This window comes from Lepisosteus oculatus, chromosome 12 (genome assembly GCF_040954835.1).
Source record: "Lepisosteus oculatus isolate fLepOcu1 chromosome 12, fLepOcu1.hap2, whole genome shotgun sequence".
Lineage (NCBI taxonomy): Eukaryota > Metazoa > Chordata > Actinopteri > Semionotiformes > Lepisosteidae > Lepisosteus > Lepisosteus oculatus.
Genome location: NC_090707.1, coordinates 37,048,334 through 37,070,529, shown reverse-complemented (window position 1 = coordinate 37,070,529; position 22,196 = coordinate 37,048,334). Strand labels below are relative to the sequence as shown.

The following is a 22,196-nucleotide window of genomic DNA, read 5'->3' as shown; positions in this document are numbered from 1 at the left end:
ATGTTTGGCACCAAAGCAGAATTTCAACATGCTCATCATGTTTTCTTCGGTTCAGCGTTCTGATGACAGCAAGTCTCCATCCGTTATCAGCTGATTTGATTTGCATCATATTTACATAGTCTCCTTGCAGCCAGGAGAGTATTAGAAAACAAACAAGGAGAACCGGAATATGTCTGTCGTGGATACTTATTTGGGTTCTTACAAACTGAGTGGGCGGCGTGGTAGTGCAGTGTTTAGCATTGCTGCCTCGCAGTTCTGGGGTCAATTCCTGAGGCGCTGACTGTGTGGAGTTTGCCTGTTCTCCCTGCGTTTGCGTGGGTTTCAGGCTGGTGGGTGAATTGGCTTCTGGGAAAATTGGCCCTGGTGTGAGTGTGTGTCTGTGTCTGTTTGCCCTGCAATGGACTGGTGTCCCATCCAGGACGTAGCCCGCTATGAGAGCTGTTAATAGTTCTTCTCTGGTGCTTCTTTTTAATGAGTCTAAACAAGAACAAAAGAAGGCTGAGAGAAAAGCAGGCATTCAATTCATTTTATGTATAATAATCTTATAGTAAATAGCAACCCAGCCAGTTGGGTACTTGAGTACTCATGTAAGTAGTACTGTACTGCACAGTCCTTACAAGTGTTTATCGGATAAATCACAGAGGGATTGTAGTGAAGTGCATTAGAGCTGTGATCACTGGAAATTAAGTTCAATTTGTATAAATGCAGAGGACAGCCCCAGCAAGCCTGCAAAGCAAATCACACACATTGTTCCTGGTAACACAGCTGTCTGGAGGGCAGGAACTTCCATTGTCCCTCTTCTTTTCCTCACATTGCTTCACTTCACTCTCCACTCCCTTCTTATTTCAAGCCACTAGAGGGGTGATCTGATTAAAGAGCCCACATACAGTCATTCAGCCCCCAGGATTACTTAATTAGGACAGATAGGAGAGTAAGAGGTGGAGAGTGATGTAATGGAATTAGACTCACAAAGGGGATACTGGGAGCGTGACAGCAGCACTGAGGGCATCGTGGCAGAGCTATAGGGCAGCACCGAGGGCATCATGGCAGAGCTATAGGGCAGCACCGAGGGCATCATGGCAGAGCTATAGGACAGCACTGAGGGCATCGTGGCAGAGCTATAGGACAGCATTGAGGGCATCGTGGCAGAGCTATAGGGCAGCACTGAGGGCATCGTGGCAGAGCTATAGGACAGCACTGAGGGCATCGTGGCAGAGCTATAGGGCAGCACTGAGGCCATCGTGGCAGAGCTATAGGACAGCACTGAGGCCATCGTGGCAGAGCTATAGGACAGCACCGAGGGCATCGTGGCAGAGCTATAGGACAGCACCGAGGGCATCGTGGCAGAGCTATAGGACAGCACTGAGGGCATCGTGGCAGAGCTATAGGACAGCACTGAGGGCATCGTGGCAGAGCTATAGGGCAGCACCGAGGGCATCGTGGCAGAGCTACAGGGCAGCACCGAGGCCATCGTGGCAGAGCTATAGGGCAGCACCGAGGGCATCGTGGCAGAGCTATAGGGCAGCAATGAGGGCATCGTGGCAGAGCTATAGGACAGCACCGAGGGCATCGTGGCAGAGCTATAGGACAGCACCGAGGCCATCGTGGCAGAGCTATAGGGCAGCACCGAGGGCATCGTGGCAGAGCTATAGGGCAGCACTGAGGGCATCGTGGCAGAGCTATAGGGCAAAACCGAGGGCATCGTGGCAGAGCTACAGGACAGCACCGAGGGCATCGTGGCAGAGCTACAGGGCAGCACTGAGGGCATCGTGGCAGAGCTATAGGACAGCACTGAGGGCATCGTGGCAGAGCTACAGGGCAGCACTGAGGGCATCGTGGCAGAGCTATAGGACAGCACCGAGGGCATCGTGGCAGAGCTATAGGACAGCACCGAGGCCATCGTGGCAGAGCTATAGGGCAGCACCGAGGGCATCGTGGCAGAGCTATAGGGCAGCACTGAGGGCATCGTGGCAGAGCTATAGGGCAAAACCGAGGGCATCGTGGCAGAGCTACAGGACAGCACCGAGGGCATCGTGGCAGAGCTACAGGGCAGCACTGAGGGCATCGTGGCAGAGCTACAGGGCAGCACTGAGGGCATCGTGGTAGTGCTATAGGGAAAAACTGAGGGCATCGTGTCAGAGCTATAGGGCAGCACCGAGGGCATCGTGGCAGAGCTACAGGACAGCACCGAGGGCATCGTGGCAGAGCTACAGGGCAGCACTGAGGGCATCGTGGTAGTGCTATAGGGAAAAACTGAGGGCATCGTGGCAGAGCTATAGGGCAGCACTGAGGGCATCGAGGCAGAGCTATAGGGCAAAACCGAGGGCATCGTGGCAGAGCTACAGGACAGCACTGAGGGCATCGTGGCAGAGCTACAGGGCAGCACTGAGGGCATCGTGGCAGAGCTATAGGACAGCACCGAGGGCATCGTGGCAGAGCTACAGGGCAGCACTGAGGGCATCGTGGTAGTGCTATAGGGAAAAACTGAGGGCATCGTGGCAGAGCTATAGGACAGCACTGAGGGCATCGAGGCAGAGCTACCTGTATAGGACAGCACCGAGGGCATCGTGGCAGAGCTACAGGGCAGCACCGAGGGCATCGTGGCAGAGCTATAGGACAGCACCGAGGGCATCGTGGCAGAGCTATAGGACAAAACTGAGGGCATCATGGCAGAGCTATAGGGCAGCACTGGGGGCATTAACATATCACTCACTAATTTGAATAAGTATAAGTAGTGACCGTAATTGGGAAACCGAGAGGACTCCAAACTGGATTGCGGCCTTTTGGGGCTGCAATAGTCCTGGGGGGGGATGTGAGTGAGAGCAGCTGCTTTAAACCATCACTGTGAGCCTCCCGGACCGGCGCATTAACATCCCCGCCAGCTCCGCACGCCTGCGCCTGCAGCAGCTCCCCGCGGCCCTGACCACCCGTCATCGCCCGTTAGCGCGGTCAAACGCTCAGCGCCGCGCGCGGTCCCCGCTGCAGCGCGCTGTCAGTCTACCGCTCCGGCTTGGAGAATAAGGCCCTTCGGCAACGCCTCCTCACAGCTGGGGGGGTGTGTGTGTGTGTGGAGGATGATAGTTGCACAGCTCCCGTGCTACAGAGCCTCAGGGAAGCAGGACCATGAGAAAACAATGCTGTGGCCCCAGTCAGAGGAGTCTCCCCGCCCCAGTCACAGTATTCTGTGTGCCTTGGGGTCTACTTCGCAGGCAGACCGTAAGGGACGCTCCAGTGCCTCACAGGAGAAAGTGAATCAAAACCTTTGCAGTGTGCTCCTTCGTCTCCGTTAGCCGAATGATCCCGTCTGTCAAGCATTCAGCGTCGGGGATCATGCCGGACCTACAGGACCCCGGGGAGCAGGGGAAGAGGGAACAGAATGAAACGGCTACGGTGTTCTGGGGGAGCGGGGAGGAAAGAAGGGTCCAGTTATTGGGGAACGAGAGAGAAAGGGACACACAGTGGGGGAATGAAGTGAGAAAAACCATTGTCCCTGTAGCAGTGGGACCTGATACAGAAGGAGTGGGGCACTATGTATTGGGCTCCTCAGCAGGGGGGAATGGCATTCCAGGGCCACTGTCTCGCTGTACCTGCGTCCTGGCATGGCGTAGCGTATGCGTGTTCTTCCAGAAGTTCCAGGAGGCCACCATCCTGGGTGGCCCCGCAGTGGACTGGTGTCCCATTCGCAGGGCCGGATTTTGGCCCCAGGCCCTCTCACTCCATGCAGATGTGCAAAAAGAGGGCTGAACGCCAATTGAATGGCGTTGATTGACACGCTGCACTTTCAGCTATTCGAATGCTAAACCGCGCGATTGATGGAGCGAGCCGAGCGCCCATCACTTCGATACTTCTAGAACGGCCGCTGGATAGCATATGATGAGTGATTTGGAGCACCTAGAGTCGCTCGCAAGCACGTTGTTTCAGCTCGTTTCTCGTCAGTCACTAGTGTTTCCCTCCTTCGTAGGCCCTAAAACTTTGTGGGCCCTGGGCACTGTGCCTACAGTGCCTCTTGGGAAATCTGCCCATCCATGGGGACAGCAGTCATGTGCTCTCAGTCCTGTCCCTGTGTATCCAGCCTGGGCTCCTGCTTGCTGTGGCTTTCTGATAATGGTTGGATCGCTGGACAAACAGCTTCCACATCAGCGCGGGATCGTGTGATTGCACAGCTATGACACGGCGACAAGCACAAACGCAGCATGAACTGCCAGCCTGCCATGCGTTACTCAAACCCCCCAAAAAAGTGATCAGATAATTTGAGAGGGCTGAGGCTCATAACGCATATTGAAGACGAATAGCAGTAGAGTTACAGCAATCCTTTATGTTCGGGCACGATCTTTCAAGTGTGATTTGTTTTACAGCTTTTACTTACCAGATTCAATCAAGAGATAAAATAAACATGCTTAAGTCTGCTATTATCGCCCAAATCCTGAGCAATAAAGATCCTTGCTGTCACAGAAAAGATAAATGCCAGAACACTAAGTCTTTATGCTAACAGGCTGCAGACTAGAGGTGCTCTCTTCATCCCAGTTTGGATACTCAATTGCTGATTGATCCCTGAATCTCATTCTCAGAGTTCCAGAGAGTGGGCTCCAATAACATGGGATAGAGCTCATCCCAGATGTCCTAGTGCTCTGTGGATGAAGCAGTACATTGTCCTAACATTCAGTCTTAGACACATCCACTGCTAATTTCCTTTGGTTAGCTTGGATTCTTGTTTCAGTGCCAGGTTTGAAGTGTAGTCCTTTGGGCAGTTGTGAGAAATGGCTGAACGAGCTGAATAGAGTTACCGAAGGATGCAAGATGACGGACATCAACCGCCTCTCAGTCATAACCTACTATAATTGGAGCTTGAGGTGCACTCCTCGACCAGCCAGTGTGTCAAGAGAGAAGCAGAAGTAGGGAGAGGAAAAAAAAACAAAGGCCGCCGCTACTTAAATCAGACACCGCTAAAAGGCGATCTGCGCCCCTCAACCAGAACACATGCTGGCTGTCCGAGAGAGGCAGGGCTGCGAGGAGATGTGTCATGGCTCCAGACATCTCTCCTGCCCTGAAAGCATCTCCAAAAGTGCGGAGGAGTCAGTCTTAAACAAATCCTCGCAGGCCATCTGACAGAGCAAACAAACGGAACAGGCACATTTTCCGTGCTCATCGTCGCCGTGAAGGAAAGAGCTTCATGGGAGACAGTGGAGCAGGCGGAGCTGGAGGCCGGCTGGGGATGCTCGGATCCTACAGGAGAGAGCAAACACTGGAGGTCCTGACTGTCCCTACCCCCACGTGCAGCACACCCGACCAGAGACAAAGAACGAGGACTGCTTTGCTGCAGTAGCCAGGCGACATCAGAATGCTAGACAGGCGACGCTGTTGTCACCCAATGGAGAGCGACCCATCGCGTGACGCCTCTTGGTCGTCTGATTGAAAGCAAACTCTATTTTTCTTCAATACGGCTTTTCTCTGGCAGCGGAGAGCTGCCCTGAATGCTGATGAAACTGTTCGATTTGTATTTACGGGGTCAGAGAACGTCACTTTTAAACAGCAATCTGCGACAGTTACAAGTGGCTTGTGAAAGGGATTTCTTTTTTTAAATAGGAACTCGGGAGAAATTGCTTTAAAGTAATTCATTTAAGAAATAAATCCTTCGTAAGTTGACAAACACCAGTTAGATCATTATATCCACTAATATAGTTACAATCATCAAAAACTGCCACCAGCTTCTTGTTAATAAAGTAATCCCTTGCACAAGTAACTGTAATGGGTTACTTTCCAAAAGTACTTTTACCCAACACTGGCCAATAAGTCAAAGCTATGCAGTGCTTCATCCACTGCACTCTGTGACACTGATTAGCACCAGTCTGCTCCTTAACGATTGGAGTGATCATTTGCACAATCAGGTGGGTAGCTGCGTCAGCATGCGTAGGCTGCAAAGGAACAAGTAATAGGTTTATTCCATGCTGAAAAAAAGAAGAAAGAGTCACACCTGACTGTCACACCTGAAGAAGGCTCCACGGCCGAAACGTTGTGTTTTCTTTCTTCTTTTTTTCAGCATGGAATAAACCTATTATTTGCACAATCAGTACGACAACGGAGGAGCTGGCTACACTGGAGTCCAGTGCCACAGACTGGCAGTGCTATGGGCCCTGTCACAGAGGATGCTGACAATGGAGAAGGGAAAAAAAAAAACATTTAACGCCGGCGAGCGCTTTCAGCATGCATTTACAAATTTCCCTGCGCTCCACTGCCCTCGACGGGCATCAGACGTTCAGGAGAGATCGGGGCGGTGATGGCGAAGACGAGCTGCCCAGGCTCTCCTTTCCCTGCTCAGCCCCCCGATGTGGGGTTTCCTGCACACTCCAGTCTCACGGCGCACAGGCACCTCGTCCTGGCAGACGGAATCAGAGCTGGGTCTCGGCAGGAAGGGGGGAAGCTCATTACTGCGCCGGTTGTCAGGATGGGTTAGTTCATCCAGGAGTAACGTACTGTAGGACGTGGAGTCAAATATGAGATGAACAATGGAGGATAAGCTTGCACAGCGGCGCTGTAATTGCCCGATTTAACCATCAGGTTTAAAGACACAGAACAGGCGGATCCTAGTACTCGATCCCTTGCTGCCCACCCCTGCCCCGATCGGCAACGGACCTGCCTAAAACACAAGGAGACCAAACGTCGCTCTGATGCCCGGTCTCGCGTGGACAGAAATGGTAGCAGATCCAGAAGACTAGGGAAAATGATTTTCTGCCCACCATTGTACAAAGCAGGGCTTGGGTAGAGTGCGGAGACATATGCAGACCAGGGGAGGACTCGGAGGTGTGTGTGTGTGTGTGTGTGTGTGTGTGTGTGTGTGTGAGTTGTTGCAAGTGACTGGCTGCCCTCCCAGAGGTGTCCAAACCAGGGACTGTGGCCTGCAGCCACTGAGCAGACCAGGCTGAAATAAATTGAATTCCCTTTTCAGGCCTGTGGGCTCTAATTTTTCACCTCTTTGCTTGAATAAAACACTTCAGACTTATCCCCCCCTTTTTTTGGGAACCAATTTAGGGGGATGTTTCACTTGGCCGCTCGTTTTTAAAATTCAATTTTGCCGCACGACATCGGACACGTTTTTTGGAACTCCTATCCCCACAGCTCTCGGTCCAGCCCTGATTGGACTCGCAGGCAGACTGACCGGAACGCCGCCCGCCAGCCCCCCCCCACACGCGGTTTCTACTCCCGGCGTTTTCATCTGTCAATTCATATTCGGATTCCATATTTCATATAAGATGCCGCTTTTGCTGTTCCGTCTCGGAGAGCCAAAAAGATGGAGTAAACGTTCTCAACGTCAAGCTCAGTGTGGATCGAAATCACCACTTCTGTGACAGAATTCAGCCATTTTTTATCCCTCTTGTGTTTCCGTGGAAACAAACGTCAGGGCAGCTCCGCCCCCTCCCAGCTGCCCCGGCCAGAGTGCTCATGGGAAAGGTGCCTCCCAACTCCCAGCAGGCTGGCCTGCAGCCACAGGAGAGTTCACTACTACTGGGTTACTAGGGCGTTACGTCATAGCGGGGCCCTGGATGAGCGGTCTTACACCGGCCTCCTACCAGCTGCTGTGAAGAGCAGCGCGTTGCTCGTGACCGACTCCACCAAGCTCGTGGAAGCACAGAAGGAAGGTGACACACAAAAAGCAGCCGTTGGCCTCATTTAGGCCTCATCAGCCAGCTGATCCGAGGATCTCGACCGGGAAGAAGACGGCGTCCGTGTCCTGGCCGGACCCTGTGCGTAGCCATCTCCGGTGGCGTCCGGCCATGGTTGCTATCAAGGTCGCGGGTCCAACAGATCCAAGAAGAACGACGGCTAGGAGTCGAAGCCAGAAAGGACAGAAGCGTGAAATCCAAGTCTTCTGGAATAGGAAGTGGTGGAGAAGCTCGACGGTGAGCGAGGGCCAAGCGGAGAGCCAGCTGTTTGAAAAGGGAAGGGCGTTCATTGGCGCGTGGACGTGGACGGCGAGCAGTGCTCGGGAGGACGCGGGAGCGTGTGCGTGCAGTTCGAGACACATGTTCACACACTCACCCAGCAGGCTGTGTAGAAGACACGCCCTCCCGCTCTCCGCTTGGAAAGCCTCCCCTGAAGACGCCAACGGCGTCGGCCCCTTTGAGGACTCCGGAAACGCTTGGATCAGACCCACCGGCCGCCTCCTCCGTTCAACCCTGGAGACTGCGCGTTGAAAACTATTCATTGTAGTCTAGTAGTCCAGTTTATTCTAGTTGCGTTAGACCTTTCCTCCTGGGTTTGCCACATGTCGGCTCACGATGCTACATGAGACATAACCCAGCTGCGGTATCGACTCTATAATGACAAATGGCCTGCAAGCAGACATCAAACACTGTTTTGTCAATGACGGTGACAGGGCTCTGGGCAAAGGACAATATGATAGCAGCTTTTTAATGGAAACTAGTTTCGGTTCCAGCACTGAGACAGAATTTACAACCCAATTCACTGGTAAAGAAATACCCCCCCCCCCCCTGCCCCCAGCCACCATGATGTGACAGCACTGCTTTCAGTAATGTCGTCTTTTCCTTCTGGACAGCACTATCATATCGCAGTGTCCTCTCGGGGGTTGTGCATGGTGTGGCCAACCGTGAACAGGCTGCGGTCTGGCAGGGAGAGTCAGAAAGCCGGCAGAGAGGGCCGGGGAGCCAACCTCCGGGCCCGGATTCCCTGCTCCAGATGGGACACCGTTTCCTTCGTGGGCTTCAGAGGGCGGAAGGGACTGGAACGTGCCCTTCAGCTTGGCGCTGACCGCAATGTCAAGCCCGAGGGAGGATGGCAAATTCAAGGTTGCATCGCACACTGGCCTGTTTGCTGTTTTTCTCTCCTATTTGCAAAGACGAGCCCTGCCAAAAGCGATAGCTACAGAACGTTCCGATCGGCCCCTCAGTTCAACCAGAGGCCGGATTTAGGGGGGAGGGGGGAACTCGAGTTGTTGATCCTGTTTAGGCGCATACAGCTTAACAAGCTTGTTCCCTCGGAGTGAGAGGTACAAACAGGTAGAGACTGGTGTAAAAGACGCTCAAATCTGAGATCACAAGCTGAGAGGCGAGTGGCTCGGTACATTAAAGCCTCATCATCATCATCTAATCTCCGTCTCAGGAGCTGACCAGAGCTCTGACACCCACCCTGCTGCAAGCCAGCACTCTGAGGAGCGGACGCTAACAGGTATTTTTGAGAACTCAAGAGAACTCGGGTGCATTTAGGGACAAATGGCTTAGTTCTTTATGTGGGAGAGAACACCACTTTGTAATACCTTTTGCCTCTTTTCGCGGCATAGATCTGGACTGGGAACATCTATTGCAGGTGTGTCGAATCCTGCAGGGCCTGTTGTTTCTGCAGGTCTCTTCAAAGCAGCAGTTAGAAGAAGCTGCTACGTTGTTCTTATTAAGCCAATAATGAGCTGATTCAGGTTGCTTAAGATCGGAGTTGGAATGCAAACCCCCCCAGACTCACTGGTGGTCCAGGAACAGGATGGCCCACCCCTGACCTAAAGTCTAATCTAAACTATACATCACATCTACTATGACCTTTGACCTTTGTGTCGATTCTGTGCTGTCCATCATGTGTCCCATAACTCCATTCTGTCGGTACAGAAATCTACACATTCACAAAGTCTAAACACACATCGGGTTTTAACAGCAAAGCATTTTCCTGGCTGGCTCACGCTCAGGGGCCCTAGGTTCAAATTCTTCTTCTGTTTTATATAAAAAAAAGACACATTGTATTTGCATATCAAGAAGTTTAGTCTTTTTTTGTTTTTCCTCATTGGCAGAACGTGGAGTCGTTTTTTTTTGTTCTCCTGGCTCCGCACGGCCACATATGCCGAGAATTAAAACCCGACGAGAGCAGAGAGAGCTAGCGAGCCGAGCCCATGTGTTTGCATTGGCAGTCCCTGCGAAGCAGCCTACTAATCAGGAGCTTGGAGCTCAGAGGCAGTGAGTCACTGAGACAGACAGAGAGAGAGAGAGTTACAGTACCTTCCCTGCCATTGCAGAGATACAGGGACTGACAGCAATGGCAGCCTGCTGGTTTTGGATGGGAGGAGAGGGGAGAGGGTCATTAAAAAAAAAGATATTTTACAAACTGCCTTTTCCAAAGCATTGACACTCTGCACTGGGGCTGTACTTCATAACACAGGCACCACCGGACCAACCTTACCCCCCACCAGCTACCAGAGCATCTTGTTTGGGATGAGACTGATTGGTTGATACAAGTTCTACATGCGATTGGTCCACATAAACACAGCCTTCGCCATGTGATTGGTCCACATAAACACAGCCTTCGCCATGTGATTGGTCCACATAAACAGCTTTCCCCATGTGATTGGTCCACATAAAGATACCTTTGCCATGTGATTGGTCCACATAAACAGTTTTCCCCCTGTGATTGGTCCACATAAACACAGCCTTCCCCATGTGATTGGTCCATATAAAGATACCTTTGCCATGTGATTGGTCCACATAAACAGCTTTCCCCCTGTGATTGGTCCACATAAACACAGCCTTCCCCATGTGATTGGTCCACATAAAGATACCTTTGCCATGTTATTGGTTCACATAAGCACAGCTTTCAACGACTCCTCGCCATATCGTGTAAACACAGATGTTAGTATGAATGATTGCCAAGATTGCAATTGCATCCATATTCAGACAAATATAAAACACTCAAGACCTCAAACAGACTGCACACTGTTTTCAAAGACCACAACAGGAGAATTGGTACATTCAGCAGGAGCCTTGGTACAAGAGTGCATCACTATGACTGAAACTCTGCTGGCTCCAGCGCGACTGAAATTGTTTGAAAGTGTGAACTCATCTTCACGGACAGCGTCGGAGCGAATTAACGCAGCGGGCCTCGAAATCGAGATGCAGCAGGCAGCACTTTTCAAGACTTCCTCTTTCGAGGAGTCACCTCTGCGTGCCAGGCTGGCGGGGGTGAATTTGGCTATTTGCCCGAAGGTACAGTGGCGAATAGCAAGGTGCTGTCAAACCTGAGAAGAATCATCATGGAAAACCAGCCTCGGTCGCTACACTAATAACTGGTGCAGCATTTAACAGTCTTGCTCCCTAAACATAAATGTTTATACGTTGTGATGATGTACATACTCACCTCTGTTTGACCCACTATTGATTTTCTTGTGGCTTAGTGGCCTATGTTAGAAGAAACCCCTGATTTACTGCTGCTGTGAAGGGATTTGCCTGGGCAGTCAGTGCATGGCTGTGGCTCGGATGTCAGGGTTCACGTCTGCTCTGGCCTGTACTGTCGAAGAGAGAGGCCCAGTACAGGGTCTCCAGCGTGGCTTGAACCCAGACACCATGAGGGTACAAGTGACAACTCTCTGGCGGAGCGGTTGAAACCGAGAACAGGGGGCAGGTTCTTTACACCAAGGGTTTGTGAGAGAAAAGTAAGTAAAGGGTTAGCCTCAAAAATGTTATTAGCAAGGCTTAGCCGAAGGTCCGGGAACGGAATCTACAGACGCACCAGGCAAGCCATGTCCAAGGATTTGCTTATCTTGAAACTGCAGACACAGTGTGCGAGAGAACCCAAACCGCCTGTTGTGTGAGCGAACTGCGTGTAGGCAATTGTATTTTGCCTAAAATATGCAAGGCTTGCCCAACGGGGAAGGGAAATGGGCTGGATCTCGTGATTAATGCAACAAATAATGATGTTGCATCATCTTGATGTGTAAAGGATGAAACTTTCTTTTCTCTGTTGAGCCTGCTCAGTCCCACAGAGCTGGTGGTGAGTGCTTGCCCCCATATTGCCATATGAAGTAAAAGACCTTACTAAGTATTAGAGAATACTTTCTGTGGCTCCATTTATTCTAACAGTAAACGTTTCCGCGACAGGTTGTAGAAGTCTGCAACGATGAGCCCGGTGAAGGGAGAGAAAGATCCCTCAGACAGCGACAGTTCAGAGGCAGCAAAGTAACCTGGTCACCCTGTCCTTGGAAGGTGGGAGGAAACAAGCTAATGAAACAGGGCTCAGCGCGCTGAGCAGGTTACAGGAGTGACATCATCCCCTTGAAACCCGGAGAGCGTAGAACTCGGGAGAGGACCTGATCTTTTGGAGCTAATTACTATGAAAGAGGCACGTATAGAGTTGCTATGAATTCTGGGAATGTGGATATAAGTTGGCCCTTTCACAATGCTGGAAGGCAGAAACACCTTCTGACCTCTTGTACAATTCGTGTACTGTATATATAGTCCAAGTTCGCTAAGAATGGTAAGACAGCAGTCTGTGGCTGCTCACTTTATATAAGCAAAAAAAATGATGAAGTCAGAAGTCCGTTTACTCAGTTCTACTTCCTAGCATTGCGAGAAAGCCGAAGCAAATTAGTGTAAACGCCATAACCGTTGAAAGGTTTCTTTTTAGTGTAGTGGACGTGGTGTGTAGGGTGCTATTTGGTACCACAGGCAGTGCTCCTGTATGGCCGTAAGCGACGATGAATAAGCTGTTGAACAGTTAGGAACTAAAGCTTACATTCTCTATGTGGGGTTGTGAGTTAGTAGTTCATAAGTAAAGAGCAATAAGATACTACAACTGGACTGATGGATGGACACTTTAAGAAGTCAACCCAATACAAGGCCAATCCCTGGCACTGTCTTGGTTAAAAATTGTGAAATGTCTTGGATTCCTTATAAAAAACTAATGGCTACAATAAGATCTATGAGTCAGACTGCTCACACCAATCACTGTTGTAAAATGAGAAGTTATTAATCAGTCCTGACGTCAATCACCGGCAGAACCTGAATTGCACCCCACAGAGGTTTTATGTGTGTCAAGGCTGCAATCGGGCATTTGGATCCTGGTGCAGGAAGAAAAGCACAGGCGCAGCTATAATCTGACTGAGAAGGCTCAGCTGGCACCAAGGAATGTTGCTCCAATCTGCTCGTGTGTGAGAGAGAGAGACTTCCTCCAGGTACACAGGTGCTCATGGGAATGGTAGTTTTTTACACAATTGGCACATTGTTAATACTGTTTATAACACGTAGGATTGTCATGTTTGCATTATTTTTGACAACGTAGCTCTTAACAAGCTACATTAGCAAATTGCTATAATTTATTAGAAATAATTAACAAGCTGAATAAAAATTGATGGTTTAGTTGCATCAATTCAATAGCTGCTCACAGCTCTTCAGGTGCTGGTACTTTAAAGAGACCTGGAAAACCTGCAGATATTCTAGCCCTCCAGGACCAGGACTGGACAGCCCTGCGGCAGGCACACTGACCCCTCCAGGACCAGGACTGGACAGCCCTGCTGCAGACACACTGACCCCTCCAGGACCAGGACTGGACAGCCCTGCTGCAGACACACTGACTGACCCTCCAGGACCAGGACTGGACAGCCCTGCTGCAGACACACTGACTGACCCCTCCAGGACCAGGACTGGACAGCCCTTGTTCCTTAGGAGTTTCTGTGCTTCAAGATGGCAAACCCCTGGGAAACCTATCACACAAATGAGGTGCCAGTGTGCTATACTTCAAAATCTCAGTGTTAACATTTCCAGCCGCTGCCTCCAGCTGACATTTTGAAAAGGTTAGCATTTCAACTTCCATTATTCACAGAGTGGTATGACCCGTGCCAGCGCAAACCAGGGCTGTTCTTTTACATTTAATTTTATATGAATGTTTTTTCCATTTTTGAGAGGTTTACATGAGCCACTAGTCCACAGGAAAGCGGCTGATCGAGCTCTGAAGAGAGGCGCTGCTGGTGGAGCTCTTGGTGGCACCAGCGCTGGTAGCGACAGTGTGCATCACAATCAGGGTGACTGAAGAGGCAGGGCAGCACTGTGACAGCAGTGTGTCCTGAGGCCGATCAGCAGGAGGAACGAGCACAGGGCCCCTTCACAGTATGCAGCTGTACAGCAGGAAGGTAAGGAAGTTCTGTATCTGAGCCACATCAGTACAGCCATCCCAACCTCATCCTGGTTTCCATGGCATGAAGCAAACAGGGAGTACCAAAGTCGTCCCCCTGGTTGGGACACCAGTCCATCACAGGGCAGAGCGGTGGCACTGTAGCTAAGGATCCGCGCCTGTGGCTGGAAGGTTGCCGGTTCAAATCCCGCGGCCGGCAGAGGAACCCTACTCCCTTGGGCCCCTGAGCAAGGCCCTTCACCCCAACTGCTCCAGGGGCGCTGTACAATGGCTGACCCTGCGCTCTGACCCCCAGCTTCTCTCCCTGTCTGTGTCTGTGAAAACCCCAGTTTAGACCTCACTGTCCTAATACTTTTAGAGGACACCATATACAGTATAGGTGAGCATGACATATTTAAAAACAAGAAGCTGCACAAAAGGGACTGAATATAAAGCAATACCCTGCACAGCATATTTTATATATATTTTAAATGTTTCAGGTACATGTTGTTGTCACTTTAATAAGAGTTATGGGATTTCTATTTGGCTCAGTGGAAGAGACCTAGAGCAAGTGCAGAGTCTGATCGTTTTAGAAATTAAATTGAATGACATAAACTATCATAGTAGGTGGCATGGTGATGCAGTGGTCAGCACCGCTGGTTCACAGCACTGAGGACCTGGGTTCAGTTCCTGGGGTGCTGCTATCTGTGTGGAGTTTGCATGTTCTCCCCAGTCCAAACACATGGTGGTAGGTCAACTGGCTTCTGGGAAAATTGGACCTGGTGAGGGCCACTCACACTGGTGAGTGTGTGTGTTTGTGTCCCTGTGCCCTGTGATGGACTGGCGTCCTGTCCAGGGTGTGTCCTGCCTCATGCCCTTGCTGGGATAGGCTCCAGCTCCCCTGCGACCCCTGAAAGATGTGGTCAGAAAACAGACAGGTAGAAACTATCACAATGCTGTGACAAATATCAGTATGTGGCTCAAATATATTCAAAATAAAACTGAACAGTAAAAGCCCTGCTGTGACAAGATCACTGCTTATAAACTATGAAATTACTTTTCAATAAAAAAGCAAGTCGCTAAATCTGATTAGCATCCAGCCAAATCCTCGCGTTTTAATAATAGGCTAGTCTCCTGCCGAATCATAAAAATACAATTTCGCCGTCCCGTCAATATATCTTGAGAGAGCAACACATCTTATAGTTCATTGGCCCCCAAGCAACCGGAGAGAGCTGCAAACTAAATCTTTATTCTGCTTCAGCCAGGCTTGTCCAGGTTCACTCCAAGCACATATTATTGATTCCTGCAACACACTGTGGCTTTAATTATAAGGCCATATATGCAAAATTAGCAGATATTTATGTTGGCTGTGACCTCTTAGCTCCTGCCACAGGGTAGTATTAAAAATTAACCCCCTCAGAGCCACTCACTAGAATAGTAGGGCATGTACTGTACTGTATATGCCTTAAGCACCAGAAGTCACCCACCTGGAACCCTAGTCTAGAAATATAGGTCACCCTAATCACTTATTTTAACATTTCTAAAAGGAAAAAAGCCCAAGTTATTGATCCTTTAAACAGCTGACCTATTTCATTAAGTGACCCGACCTTTAGAGCTGAAATATATTTATATTCCCGCAGGACAGGTCCAGTTCTTTGAAATGCAAGACAGACTGACCTGGAGGGCATGTTTGTTCCCCTGTGCTGTGCGTGGGAAATTCGGAGGGAGTAAGACCTGCTGTCCACCCAGCGCCTGTCTTGTCTACAAGCACCAGGCGCAAAGGTGGGATTGTGTTTCTGGGATGTGGGAGGAAACTGGAGAGCACCAGGAGAAAATCCGCACGGAGACCATGCAGACTCCACACGGAAGTCAACCCCCCCCCGGTCCAGAATGGATCCCAGTGCCCGAGGTGCAGAAGTACTGCCACGCCCCCCCTGTCACTGTGCCAGATCGCCACGGGAGTTTCATTTGCTCCGTATGGGAAATGAACGGATTGTTCGTTAGTGCACACGCCATCGGGGTGAATCACTGAAGATCCTGGCACCTCAACCCACACACCTGCGCTAAGTGAAGCTCGGCTGTCTGGTCTGCCCGTCCTGGACAGGGACCAGAGTGTCCAGGAGGAAACAGGGAGGGGCAGGTGGTGCAGGAATGGTCTCCGCTGGCTCTGGCTGGTGCTCCTTGTCTCTCCCTGCTCGAAACGGGAGCAGAAACCCTACCCAGCTCCACGCGAAACTAGGCCAGCGAGTGGCTGCAGGCACGGCGAGAGAAAAAAAACGAGAGCGAAGGCAGAGGTAGAATCAAAAATAAATGGAAATAAAAGAGACCGGAGGACGAACCCGGACGACAAGCAGAGAAGGAGACGCTGGGGCTCAGAGCTGGAGGAGACCAGGGAGCAGGGCTGTGTCTGCGAAGACAGGAGGACGTGACCCTGCTTCTCTCTGCACTCAGGTCGACAGCAGCCATATCAGAGAGCACAGCCATGTGCCAGTTTCCCAGTCCGCCCAGTCTCCAGAACTTCACCCTGCACTACAGCTCCTGTTCCAGTCTGCCCAGTCTACCCAGTCTGCCCAGTCTGCCCAGTCTCCAGAACTTCTTCATCCTGCACCGCAGCTCCTGTTTCAGGGCACCGATACTGTCCACAGGCCCCGCAGAGAGAATCGATACTGCCCACAGGCCCCACACAGAGCACCGATACTGTCCACAGGCCCCGCAGAGAGCACCAATACTGTCCACAGACCCTGCAGAGAGCACCAATACTGTCCACAGACCCTGTAGAGAGCACCGATACTGCACAGAGACCCTGTAGAGAGCACCAATACTGCACAGAGACCCTGCAGAGAGCACCAATAATGCACAGAGACCCTGTAGAGAGCACCGATACTGCACAGAGACCCTGTAGAGAGCACCGATACTGCACAGAGACCCTGTAGAGAGCACCAATACTGCACAGAGACCCTGCAGAGAGCACCAATACTGCACAGAGACCCTGTAGAGAGCACCGATACTGTGCACAGGCCCCTCAGAGAGCACCAATACTGTCCACAGAACCTGCAGAGAGCACCGATACTGTCCACAGAGACCCTGCAGAGAGCACCAATACTGCACAGAGTCCCTGTAGAGAGCACCGATACTGTGCACGGTCCCCTCAGAGAGCACCGATACTGTGCAGAGACCCTGCAGAGAGCACTGATACCGCATACAGATTGTACAGAGAATATGACCACTGTATTCAAGTCACAATACACACACCACATTGCTTCACTAGTTTTCATTTGTTGTGCATATAAAACTGCTGTGGCTGCAAAAACCCAGTCGATCTGTTGATTGATTTATTCTTCGAGCTCAAAACTGTTCCAGCAGCGGGAAATACCCACTGACTGCAAATTCACTCATGGAAAACACATCTCTAAAATAGGTGATAAAACCAAACCAAACCAAACCAAACGTGTGTAGTCCAGGAATCTGTTATTCTACCACGTGCAAGAACAAGGAAATAATCATTTGAATTAAGTTAAGAGAATAGTTTTTTGAGGGCAACAGGATTCTAGAGAACAGAGTACTTTTCAAAATGATGGGTCACACTTAACTACTAATTTGTTGAAGTTCTTTGAAGGCAAAACAGGAGCAATTAAACAGCACATAATATAGCATATTTAGATCTACAGAAAGCTTTTGATGAACTCATTCATGAAATATTAAATCTCAAACTGCAGACTGTAGGCACAGTAATGCATGTCTTTGATCTGAACTGGCAAATAATTGAAAGAAAACAGCACAGATGAGGAGTGATAGCTCATATTGGTGCGATATAATTAGTGGGGTACCACAGGGATCTGTATTAGGTTTTACTACTCTTTGTAGTTTATTTCAATAATGTAAATGTTGATGTAGCTAGCAAGCTAGTTAAATCTGCAGATCATAGCATAGTAAATAGTGCAAAGCAAATTCTAACGATTCATGCAGAATTCAAGACTGGGCCAACTCCTGGCATACAATGTTTAATCAAAAAGTCTAAAGCAACTATAAATATAGTGATACAGTAAAACGTTATACAGTATATACTTACAGAGTGACACTTAGAATGATACATTATTTCTGTCTTCTAGACAAGTTTAATGGTACAACAGATGAATAAGACCTAGAATAATATGTAAATTGATGGTCTGGAACTTATAAGAACATATTGCTGCTCTGGAACTGGTTAAAATAGGAGAAACCAGATCCATTCCACGGCTTAAAGGGATGTCTGTCACTGCAAGTCTCGAAGAACTGAACTTTTTATTACTCTTGAACAAAGAAGACTATGGAGGGACTAGATTCAATTATTCCAAATCAAAAGGCGTTGACACTGTCAGCCCAGTGGACACGAACCAGAGGGCACAAACGATAACTGGGTGGAGGTGCTTTACACAAAGGGTTGTGGAAGTATGGAACAAGCTACACAGCTGTATGGCTAATAGCAACCAGTATACCCTCTGGGGCTCTCTCTCACGTGTAACTTGTCTTCTGATGGTCTAATCATCCGAGATCAGGAGTGCACAAAGACTGAGTGGGATAACAGACGTATACAAAAGTGAAAAAGCACGTTGATGTTCGGGGCTCACAAAATTACTACAGTGCTTCAGTACTATCAGACCCTTATAGTCGACTGGGGAGCATTTCAGACTCCTGGGAGGTACTGATTCCAAGTAACCATTCCAGAACAAACCAAACTGTGTTTTTCATGCTTTAGAAATAGTTTCATGTAAGAAGAGCTTGAGAAAATCTGTCAGCAAATACGTTATAAAGACTTTGCTGTGCGCTTATGATCTGTAGATGGTATAGTCCTCCATCTTTCAGAAAAGAGATCTGAGTCTTTTTCTTAGTTAAGACCCTCTTTTCTCCACAGCAGAGAAAGTAGCAGGGGAGCCTCAAAAACCTGTCTTCAAGGAAGGAAGAGAGATCACAGAGCTGGCATGCTGGTTTGAAGGAGGCTGGGGGGAGTGATGTATGTATGCACATGTGTTTGATTTACTAGCTGCCTTACTGGTTTACTAAAAAACTACAAAGAAATCAAAATCTAGAATATTGTATCTGGGCTGTTGAACTATACATCTCAAAACCCTGCTTAACTAGCCAGCACTGCCCTCCTCTTCCTCTCTTTGTGCTCTAACCACTGGCCCACACTGCCCTCCTCTTCCTCACCCTGCTCCGTCTACCCACCGGCCAACACTGCCCTCCTCTTCTTCACCCTGCTCTGTCTACCCACCGGCCCACACTGCCCTCCTCTTCCTCGCCTTGCTCCTTCTACCCACTGGCCCGCACTGCCCTCCTCTTCCTCACCCTGCCCTCCTCTTCCTCACCCTGCTCCGTCTACGCACTGGCCCACACTGCCCTCCTCTTCCTCACCCTGCTCTGTCTACCCACTGGCCCACACTGCCCTCCTCTTCCTCACTCTGCCCTCCTCTTCCTCACCCGGCTCTGTCTACCCACTGGCCCATTTTATCGCTGTTAACAGACTGGAGCTCACAGAAGCTTTTCCTATAACGCCACAGTGGCGAACCCTGTCCCTTGTCTGTGTGAGTATTCCCCCAGGTTGACAACACGCCAGTGAGCTCAGACTGCTTTTAACCGCATTTGTTGCTCATTTTCTTTTCCAAATTAAATTGCGTAGCCACTAATAAGCCTGACTTGTGCAGACTACAAAACTGCGGTTCGATTAGAACTACATAAACAGCAGCAGAGACAGGGGCGGCAGTTCACTGGGCACAACATGGAGGCACTGCATCTCCAACTGCTCCTATAACTGGGAACATGAGGCCACTGATTCCTGACACACGATGGTGAATGTTCGGAACAAGCCGCCCAGCTGCGTCATCGATGTCCTGGTTTCTTTCCAGAAACAGCTGGACAAGATCCTTGGATCAGTTAGCTACCAAAAAACCAAACCAGCTATTAAAAGCACATGGCCTGTTCTTCTAATTTAATACAAAGTTAGTAAAAACGAGGGTCTCCACCATTTACAAATCTCCATCATGCTAACAAATGCTGCAGCCTAGGGCATTTTTTGATGGAAATGTTCAGTTTTTCCCCAAACAAACATTCCTTGAGCCCTAAATCTAGTGATCAGCATCCATGAAACGTCAAATCCCCAGTTCGTTTTAACCTACAGAATTCAAATCCAAAGCTATTTTTTCCTGCTGAGGTGTAAGTACGTTCTTCATCGGGAGACCTTTATTTTAAAGAGCCACTTCTAATGCTGCTCTCATCCTACTTTAAACCACACTGTGTGCCACCCAGAGACCAGCCACTGTCTAACAGAGAAGGGAAAGATCTCTGCTAGAGAGTGAGGCAGGAATCATGAATCAATTCCATTGACCGAAGCTGTTCAGTCAATCAGCTCGTTTACACCTACAGGTAAAACCAAATGGAAATGGGGAATCCAGTGGACTCATTTCCTACATGGTGAGCTATCAATTTTGCCTCCTCTCAGTCTCCGTCTGACCTTACCCAAGCCAAGGAAAACTGCTGCAGGACACATTGTGACCAGCTAATTCAAGATTGCTGCTTGCTCTGTGATATCAGCATGTCCGGCCTTCTTAATTTACCAATCTACAGATTTATCACTTGCACGTTGCATCACCTACGAGTAATAAGTTGTTTTAAAACAATGATACTTTTCCCCATTAAGGGTCTGGGACGAGTATTGATTTTCAAAGATGTGGGTGTAACGAAAACATTATCTACAAGTGGAATTACTGATTGTGATAAGAGCAAGAAGGGCAAAAAATCTCATCTTCTTATCTGTTTCACTCTCATTGGAAAGACAAGAGGCTGCTTTAAAGAGATATACTGCTCCCATTAATTTAGGGATATTAGAATTGATTGAACTCCTTTTGATGAATGATATGTGGTACTCATGCCGTCTTCAGATCTCATAACTCACATGGAATAATGATCGTCGGAAAAGGGCTGTGCCAAGACTGCAGTGACTGGCCTCATGCATCGGATTTCTGTGGGTGCACTGTCTGAACAAGACCGCAGTGACCGGCGTCGTTTGTGCACCCATTTCTGTGGGTGCACTGAGTTCCCATGCAAGACACTGAAAGCCCAGACTCTTATGCCCCTTGCACATCACTGATATTGCATGTGTTCCTCCTTTGTTCATTGTGACCAAGTAACAAAATCATTGTATTGCCAGATTTGTCATTCAGGTGCCCCTGGAAACACAGGCCTTGTAGCGCTGGTGTCGCCAGCTTAAGTCTGGGGCATGGCACCAGCAGGCCACTACTGGGTGGACACCGGTAAGACGTGGCAGACTTCCCTGGCCAGTGGCAGCAGGTTCTCTGCTTGCTGCTTACTATCAACCCCCTGGGACCCGCAGATCACACACAAGCTTGCAGTGGCTTATACAGTATACTTGACTTAGGGGTACCCTCCTGATGCCAAACTCAGTGAGCAGGTCAAATGTTGAAAGACTGACAGGCGGACATCTTGGAGAAGAGCCTACACACAGGCTCCTTGTCCATGAGCTACAGGTGGTGTAGAGCCAAGCCCTGTTGATTAGCACTTCGTTCATCCGAACAGAGAAAGATAATTGATCGCAAATCTTCAGTAGAGACCGGATGTGTTGGGCTGATGTCTCGGCCAAGCCTCACCTAGCTCGCATAGTCAGCAGCTGATCTGGGGCGTGTGAGAGAGACACCGATGATGAGAGTGGGAAGCTGAGAACCAGCAGGAGGAAAAGCAGCGATGAACTTAGTGCTCTTGATGCGAGAGACTGATTGGACCAGAGTCGCTGTGAAGCCCAACAAGTGATAGAGAGATGCAGGTCTCTTGCTCATTGCAGAGTTACAGGAATGCCCTGGTGGAGCAGAAAACCATTTACCCCTCAGGTCTGTGGTTCTGCAGTGTGGGTACAGTACAATCTCAGATGTGACACAAATAGTTCTTAAATGAAAGAACTAGATCATTACTAAAGAAAAAAAGGGTTTGATTGATGTTTTACTAACAGGTCCTCCATTTACCTCATCCCATCTGTATCATCCTACTAAAAATAGGACAACTGCGTAATTATAGTTAATGGGCTGACATCTGTATGATCTTGAAATAAAATTAATGGGAATATTGCATAAGTGTAGAGGCACAGATCCACAACTCTAACTACTCATCCGCTGCCTCCCTTCCTCCCTCCTGTCTCTCATTTTTCTGCTCTAACCACTAGCCCACACTGCCTCCCTCTCTCTCTCCCAGTGCCTCAGCTCTAACCACTAGCCCACACTGCCTCCCTCTCTCTCTCCCAGTGCCTCAGCTCTCACCACTAGCCCACACTGCCTCCCTCT

General features: G+C 49.5%; 1 protein-coding gene and 1 long non-coding RNA gene across 5 annotated transcripts in view; one reads left to right on the top strand and one right to left on the bottom strand.

Annotated features, from left to right (window-relative positions):
- Nucleotides 1-22,196, bottom strand: part of LOC102690345 (protein phosphatase 1 regulatory subunit 29) — a 125,298-nt gene that overhangs the window by 38,147 nt on the left and 64,955 nt on the right. The gene's annotated exons all lie outside the window — the stretch shown is intronic.
- Nucleotides 13,669-18,919, top strand: LOC107078871 (uncharacterized). Its single transcript, XR_001479829.2, has 3 exons — nucleotides 13,669-13,891; nucleotides 15,513-15,654; nucleotides 18,764-18,919. It is a non-coding gene; the product is annotated as an uncharacterized lncRNA (long non-coding RNA).